Here is a 7413-nt window from a genome sequence, read left to right on the forward strand (position 1 = left end):
CTTCTCAGTCTGTAGACAGTGTCTGTAACAATTTTTGCGGCTGACTACGGCTAGCTAACGCTAGCTTCAGTTTATCAGCAGGGGAAGCTGTCGCTAGCTGGGTCTGACTGTTACCTGTAATGTTATAACACCATGAATTGCATTTTAATCCAATCGAAATCATTAGGCTCACATAGCTGCATTGTACAATATGCGATAGCTAACAGAAGAAACGCTGTCAACAACAGACTAAAACACAATGAAGTCAAATGCCGTAACGTTACCTGGTATCCACCACCAGCTGACGCCAATATTAGAGCTGTGATAACGTTAAAGCTAGCGGTAGCCAGCTAACCATCAGCAGCTAGTTAGCTAACAACTCACCAGGAATTTGATAGGACTTCCCCCTCTATTCACGGGCTACGTCCAGCCTTGAACGATGGTGTCGTCGTATATTACATAAACGTGGCCTATATCTCTGACTGTTCGCAGGAGACAAAACGGGATAGCAGAAAGAGCTAATTCCTCCGGGTTTTTTATCTGCTTTTGGGTGTTTTTCCTGCGTCACCGGCGCGGTTGCAGCGCCCCCAACTCTATAGTCCGATTTCTGTGGCTTGTCACTTCGGTCCCAGCTTTCAGTCACAACTTGAATCACTTCAACATGGCGGAAGCGCAGTCTGACACAAATGTTGCTCAGTAAAAACAAGCCAGACGACTATCCGAAATCTCAACGGTCAACGTTGTCTGTGGAGCCAATTTGCACAACCGAGAACAGCTCAGAAAACGGAGCACCAGCTGAACGGAACGGACAAAAAACCATCACAATTTTGTGATAACTGGCTCCGGCTCCAGCAAGGATTTACAACTCCATTATTTAATTCAAACCAGACGAGAACGCCGAGCACTTTACTTTACCGCCTCCTATCGCACGGGGTTGTAGTGCAGTGGTTGATCGGGCCGCTCTACCTGCAATATGCATGGAGTTCTGACAAAATCATATCTGACAAAAAAAAACAGATTTGGGTCCAAGAGACAACATCTCATCAAATGGGGGGTCTGTGGTAACCTGTGGAGTAAACCGTCCATCTGGCAGCGTCAGGTTAGGTCTGTGGCTCTAATTTGGGCTAAGCTTTAGGGTTATTGAATAGGTTGAAATTCACTGTTGTCGTGTATCGGGTATAGGCTAATTGATAGTTGTTTTCCCTGTATCACATATTTTTTTATTGATTTTAAACGTGGTACATCACTTTTCAAAAATGGATTGGTTGCATCACTCTAGTCTTGTAACATCATTCCCTCCCTCCCACCCGCCCTCCTCTGAACTCATGAGGCATCATTAAAACATTAGTGGTAGTTTACACACTGAAAACATAAATATTGAACATAAATGATTTGTATATTTATCTATTATGGTACATCCACATGTATAATTGCTTAGATATATGTCTGGATATCAATTTGAGTGTAAAAAAAATAAGTAGGGGGGGGGGGTGCGATCTCACTTAGTAAATGTCATTGTTACAAAGTTAGGTTATCAGAATTTATTTCAAGAACGCAATAAACGAATCCCATATTTGATGAAAAATACTACTTTTCTGTTTGATTGGCCTTTCAATCACTAAGCATGAAGAAAGCTGTTTAATGTTGAAAGAAGGACCACAAACATTTTTCCAGTGTATAGCAATAAGTTAGTTAGATTTATTGTCCTTTGGGAAATTCTTTTTGCATCTGTGTGGCAGTCAGACAAGATACAATACAAACAGTTATAACAGAGATCACAAATATTTGATCCCAAGTGCTTCACACCAACCCTTGTGAAAGATTATTAGATTATTATTATGTCTTCAGAGTTTATTGACCAGAACTATACTGGAAGGTATAGCTATAGGACGAATCAGTGTGACATCACAATCACCCAGAAATGCGGAACCCTGCAGCAGTTAACTAGTATGAGTTGTGCCAAACAAACTTTAATATCTCAAAAACTATACATCACATTGCTTATATTTTGACAATCAAATGAAATTCCTTGTGAATGAAATTAGTTAGTAACTAGTTAGTTAGTTACTGTTTGATAACTGCACCATGGCCTCTACTGAGAGGATTAGAGAAGCGTAGCAGGGGGAACTTGGTGTTGAATTGTCTGAGATTATATGGGAAAGGAGTTTGTCTGTGGTGCAACTCTGCTCTGTTAATAGTAGACACCAGCTGATTAAATTCAAAGTTGCTCATCGTCTTCACTATTCTAAGCACGCGTTGCACAAGTTCTTCCCCTCTGTCTCACCACTGTGTGACAGGTGTCAGGTGTCAGAGGGCACTCTGTCTCACACCTTCTGGTTCTGCCCTTCACTGATGGGATTCTGGGCCAAAATATTTGACTGGTACTCTAAGGCCATGTTCACATTACGGGCAAATCCGATTTGCTGATAAAGTCATTAATCATCATTATCTTGATTGGTTTCCCAAATCTGATTTGGGAGTGTGTCCGCACTGCCACAAATCTGATTCTCAAGTCGGATCTGTGTGTCCAGACCTAAACATCCTATCTGCATTGGTTGCTATGGTAATGACGTGGGCATCAGTAAATACGTACTTTGGTGACGTGGTTTTCCTGCGCAGAAGCATTTGATCATGAGTTGCGAGTGACGTTCAAATCAGATTTGGTGGATCTGCACATCCGCACTCAAGTCACATCAGTCGAGAGCAGATTGGAAACTACCTCCATATGTGGTTTGGGACAAGTGACACAAATCAGACTTGGAGCGTCCAGACTCATAAAACCAATCTGGATAAAGTCATTAATAGGTCACTAAAGTTCACAAATCAGATTTGGTCTCCTAGTCTGAACATGGCCTAAGGCCTACAAAATAGCCCTTCAGCCGGAGGCGGAACTCGCTATTTTCAGCTGCTCGGATATCTCTCTGGGCTTCCCCGCAGCTGTGCAACAGTCTCTGACACTCGGGGGGAACTGTTGCCAAAAAAAATATATTGAAAGAATGGAAGTCCCCCTCTTTACCTTCTTTCCAACTGTGGCTGATGGACATGATCTCTGTTATAAGGATGGAGAGGCTCAGATCTCTGAGAACCAACAAACTTGAAAAGTTTCTGGCTATTTGGGACCCGTTTCTGGCCTACCTCGATGAGGTTGGGGATGGTGGGTGACTTGCCCGGCTGGCTCCTGTTGGACACTTTGTGTGGGACCCCATGCGTGACATCTCTGACAAGCACATATGGATGGTAGCATTACATTATGACGATTGATATTATACGTGTTTTTTTTCTTTCTTTTCCTTTGTCTGAGCTTGTTTTGTGTTTTGTTCATATATTTGTCATAATTGAAAATAAAACATATAAAAAAGAAAAGAAACCCTGTGTGATATCCAAAATAATCACGTGTCCTGACTAGTGATTAAACTCTGAACCCCTACCTGCCCAGTCATTGTACGGTAAACTTGCTCTGGATAAGAGTGTCAGCCAAATCCCTAAAATCTAAGAATGACCCAAGCCATTTACAGTGTACACACTCTTTGCTAAATATGGCCCCACCTTGTCCTTATTGAAAATACTATGTTGTTTCTTACAGTACACACAAGCAGCTGATAGTAATGGAGGGTGTGAGAGCTGCAGTTAATTTGTAATAGATTCACTGACAGGCAGCACAGTGGATTATTACACTATTTTCACCTGTAGCCTACCTTATTTCTCTGTCTCTCTCTTGGGGTCAGGTTACTTTCCCTTCTAGTTGCCATGGCATTGTTTGTCAATCTTTCCTGCCACACCCTGTGTTGTGTGCCTGTATGACAGATGCACATGGATATTACACCCCCGCTTGAAACCCCCTTGTAGCGAATGAATGCCTATGGGATATTTTCACAAAATAACCTGTTAGGCACAAGATCATCTACTGTATCTTAAACATGTTGACCAAACATCTGTAGGCTACAGCTACACAACGAGGACAGTATCACATTCAGAATAAAGGAGACAAAAGCATAGGAGTTAGAAAATGCGATCATAGAAAGTTTCTATGATCGCATTTTCTAGAAAGATAGGGGGACTCATCTGCTGACTCACTGCATATTATGTGTGTGTGTGTGTGTGTGTGTGTGTGTGTGTTTATTTATTGTGTGTGTGTTTGTGTGTGTGTGTGTGTGTGTGTGTGTGTGTGTTTATTTATTTATTTATTGTGTGTGTGTGTGTGTGTGTGTGTGTGTGTGTGTGTGTGTGTGTGTGTGTGTGTGTGTCTGTGTGTGTGTGCGCGCGCGTGTGTGTGTGTGTGTGTTTGTGTGTTCCACAGGATTTTTTGGGATGCCTGGATCAATGGGCTGCAGACATGTAATGCTTTGATATGCTTTTAACCCTCTCACAACCATTTTGCTTGAGAGCATCTGAAAGACAGTAATGTCGGCCGCAAATGCCAGTAGAAAATCTGGGACATTTTCGGGGACAGCTCCAGCCGGGGACAGGTCACCAAAAACGGGGACTGACCCCGAAAATCGGAGACGTCTGGACACCTTAGATCAGAGAGTCACTTTCACTTTGTCACTTTGTCTCCACCTCTGGATACACCTTAATCAGTCAACAATCTTTTTGCATCTAGCAAGCTGGCAGCACCACAGGAAGGACAACAAGAGCAGACATGAACAATGAATACTGTACATCAAGGGTGGATCTACCATGGGCAACCTGGGCAGGTGCCCAGGGGCCCTCAGCATGAAGGAGCCCTGAAAAGAATGTCGGGCTCATACTGTCGGGCTCCACAGAACTATGACACAAAGCTGAGACCAATCAGAATGACATAAAAGTGTTTCCATCATCATCATCAACTTTTATTTTACCAGGCAAGTTAGTTAAGAAAAATGTCTTACGGTATTTACAATAACGACTTGGCAGGAGGCAAAAGACCTCCTGAGGGAACAGGGTTTGGGGATTTTTTTTTTTTTTTTTCATATAACAGGTTAGATACAGATAGACACAATGCAAAAAATACAAGAGCAGCAGAAACATGTGCGTCAACAAACCACATGAACAGACAATTCCAACACAGTAGAGAACACATTCTGTAGTACAGCATACACACATATCACACACAACAGGGCGAGCAGCAGCTGAGCTGTGTATGCGAGACCGCTGACCGCATACTCTTTGTGTTTTCTTATTTGGTCTGCAGGTCCTCAAATTGGAAATTTAGAGTAAACAAATAAGAAAACAACTGTTCTGATTGAATTACTTCCTTTTGGGCAAATCCCCAGTCTCCAGATCTTCACAAATCACAGTCAAATATATTATATGATATTTTATATTACTATCAATCTCGCGCGCTACATGCGCTCAATTCCTCGCGTGGAGACTCTGGAGATGATGCGCCATGGCTGCAGTTATGGAAAATCGCCCGCTCGGTGGGCTCGCAGACACAGCTCAGCCGCTGTGCGGCAACTGCGCCATTGTGCAACTGTGTGCCATCGGCTCTCCAATTATAGGGTGCATTCGTAAATGTCACTCCGAGCGCCCAGAGCGCTCTGTCACAAACTGTACCAACGTTTGTCATTTGGGAGCACTGTTGGAATACAGCGTTGGGTTATTCAGAGCACTACACTCTCGGAGTGGCAGAGCGCACTCTCAGCACTCTGTCTGAGGCAGGGGTGTCCAAACCTTTTTGAATGGGGGTCAGATTAGATCCCCAGATCTGAAAATACCCGGGGGCCAGCTGCTTCTCGCATCATATGGGTTATAAAAAAAACATAAAATCACATACAATTGTACTCCAAGGATTTTGTTTGCCATCTGAATAAATTAGTTATGCCTGTGTTGTTCCTACTTGGTGCTTGTGTCATGTCATCATACGGTGAACGGAAAAATGCAAATTGAACTAGCTTGATTAACCAATACTGTGCAGAGGGCCGCATATAGTATATTTTGAGAGACAAGCCGGGGGCCACTTAAAATCAGTCCGGGGGCCGCAATTGGCCCCCGGGCCGGACTTTGGACATGCCTGGTCTGAGGAGATGGAGCAGTAGAGCGCCAAGAGCAGATTAACTGCTAAAATGGTTAAAAAACACAGAGGAAGGGAAGGGAAGGGAGGAGAGGAGCTGAGAACAGATAAGAGTGAGCTGTTTGTATGTGGAGCAGTTAGCTAACTGCTAGCCAGTAGCCTGTTTCTAAAACTAACCTGTTTGTTAATACTGTAGCATTGTCAGGAACCAGGCGAGAGTCAGGATCTAGTTACCGCACTTTATTCTGTTAACACAGGTCCGAGGGCTACTGTCAGCCGTAGCCCACGCCAAAACAACCCCACAACACACACCAAAACCGCGCTAGCTCCCTCCTAGCTCTCAGCTCTCCCCAAAACACAGCCGTCTCTCTCAGGCTCACGCTCCAACTCCCCGAGCTGTTCCCCTCTCGCCCACAGCTCCCCTCCCCCCAGCCAATCACAGGTGAACCCCCCTCTCACCCCACCCACTGGCTATATGTCGCCTTCACAGACCCCCGTAAATCCCCACAGACATGTCAATCCCACCGTTAACCCCCATGCACAGAACAGTATCACACACTTACAGTAGCACACAAACCCAACCCGCTACACTTCCCCCTCACATCAAAGCTTCTGGCCCACCAGAAGCACACTAGACCCTCTCCCCCCCCAGTGGGGTCACCCCTCTGCCGGGTGACTCTCCTCAGCCCCCCCCTGTGTCCCACAGTCCTCACACGCACTGCAGTAGTTCCGCACATCCTCCTTGTGTTTGCCCCAGTAGTGTCCCCCATGAACACGGCGGAGCGTCTCCTCAGGCCCGCGATGCCCGAGACAGCCGAGGCCCTTGTGCGCCCACCGCAGTACCAGCCCTCGGAGGGAGCTGGGTACAACCGTCTGGAACCCTCTTTTCCCGTGCTCCCCCCTCCCCAAAACTCCATCTTCACTCAGACGCAGCTTCGCAAACATGTCCCACAGTCCTTTCGTGGCACCGGAAAACGTGTGAATCTCCTCCACAGGGGGCCGGCGTCCGGCCACCACCCACGTGTACACCGGACCGATATCCGCGTCCTCCGCCTGCCTGCGTTTCCACTCCTCCGCTTCGACCGACCAAATGGCCAAGTCGCCCGCCAGGTCCACATCTGAACACTCCCCCTCTTTCTCCGCCTCTCGCCCGCGCTCGTCCTCCTGTCCCCCTCCCCCAGGGGGCGGCGTGTTCAGGACAGCAGGGAGAACACAACCGGCCGCGACCACCACCTCGGCTTCCCGTACAGCAACCGTGGGGGGCGTAGCGCAGCTCGGCTGTGCCGGTCCCTCCGGCGTTAGTAGCGACACCTGCTCACCTGGAAATATGAGCGTCGCTCTCCCGATCCTAACAACGTTCTCTTCCCCCCGGCTTTCCACACTCTCCCCAACCCGTGTCTCTTCCCTGACCTCCAGTGTCTCAGTGCAGTCTCTGGCCAAAT

The 7413-nt window shown here is 46.3% G+C and overlaps 1 protein-coding gene across 7 annotated transcripts in view; it reads right to left on the reverse strand.

Annotated features, from left to right (window-relative positions):
- The window catches only part of usp9 (ubiquitin specific peptidase 9), a 75119-nt gene extending 74442 nt beyond the window's left edge, over positions 1-677 (reverse strand). For all 7 annotated transcript variants that reach the window (XM_083639006.1, XM_083639003.1, XM_083639002.1 and 4 more), the window contains exon 1: positions 364-677. The gene's annotated coding sequence lies outside the window, so the exon portion shown is untranslated. The remainder of the gene's footprint in view (positions 1-363) is intronic.
- Positions 678-7413: the final 6736 nt, after the last annotated feature.

The sequence above is a fragment of the Poromitra crassiceps genome (assembly GCF_964638095.1).
Source record: "Poromitra crassiceps genome assembly, chromosome: 6".
In the NCBI taxonomy this organism is placed as follows: Eukaryota; Metazoa; Chordata; class Actinopteri; order Beryciformes; family Melamphaidae; genus Poromitra; species Poromitra crassiceps.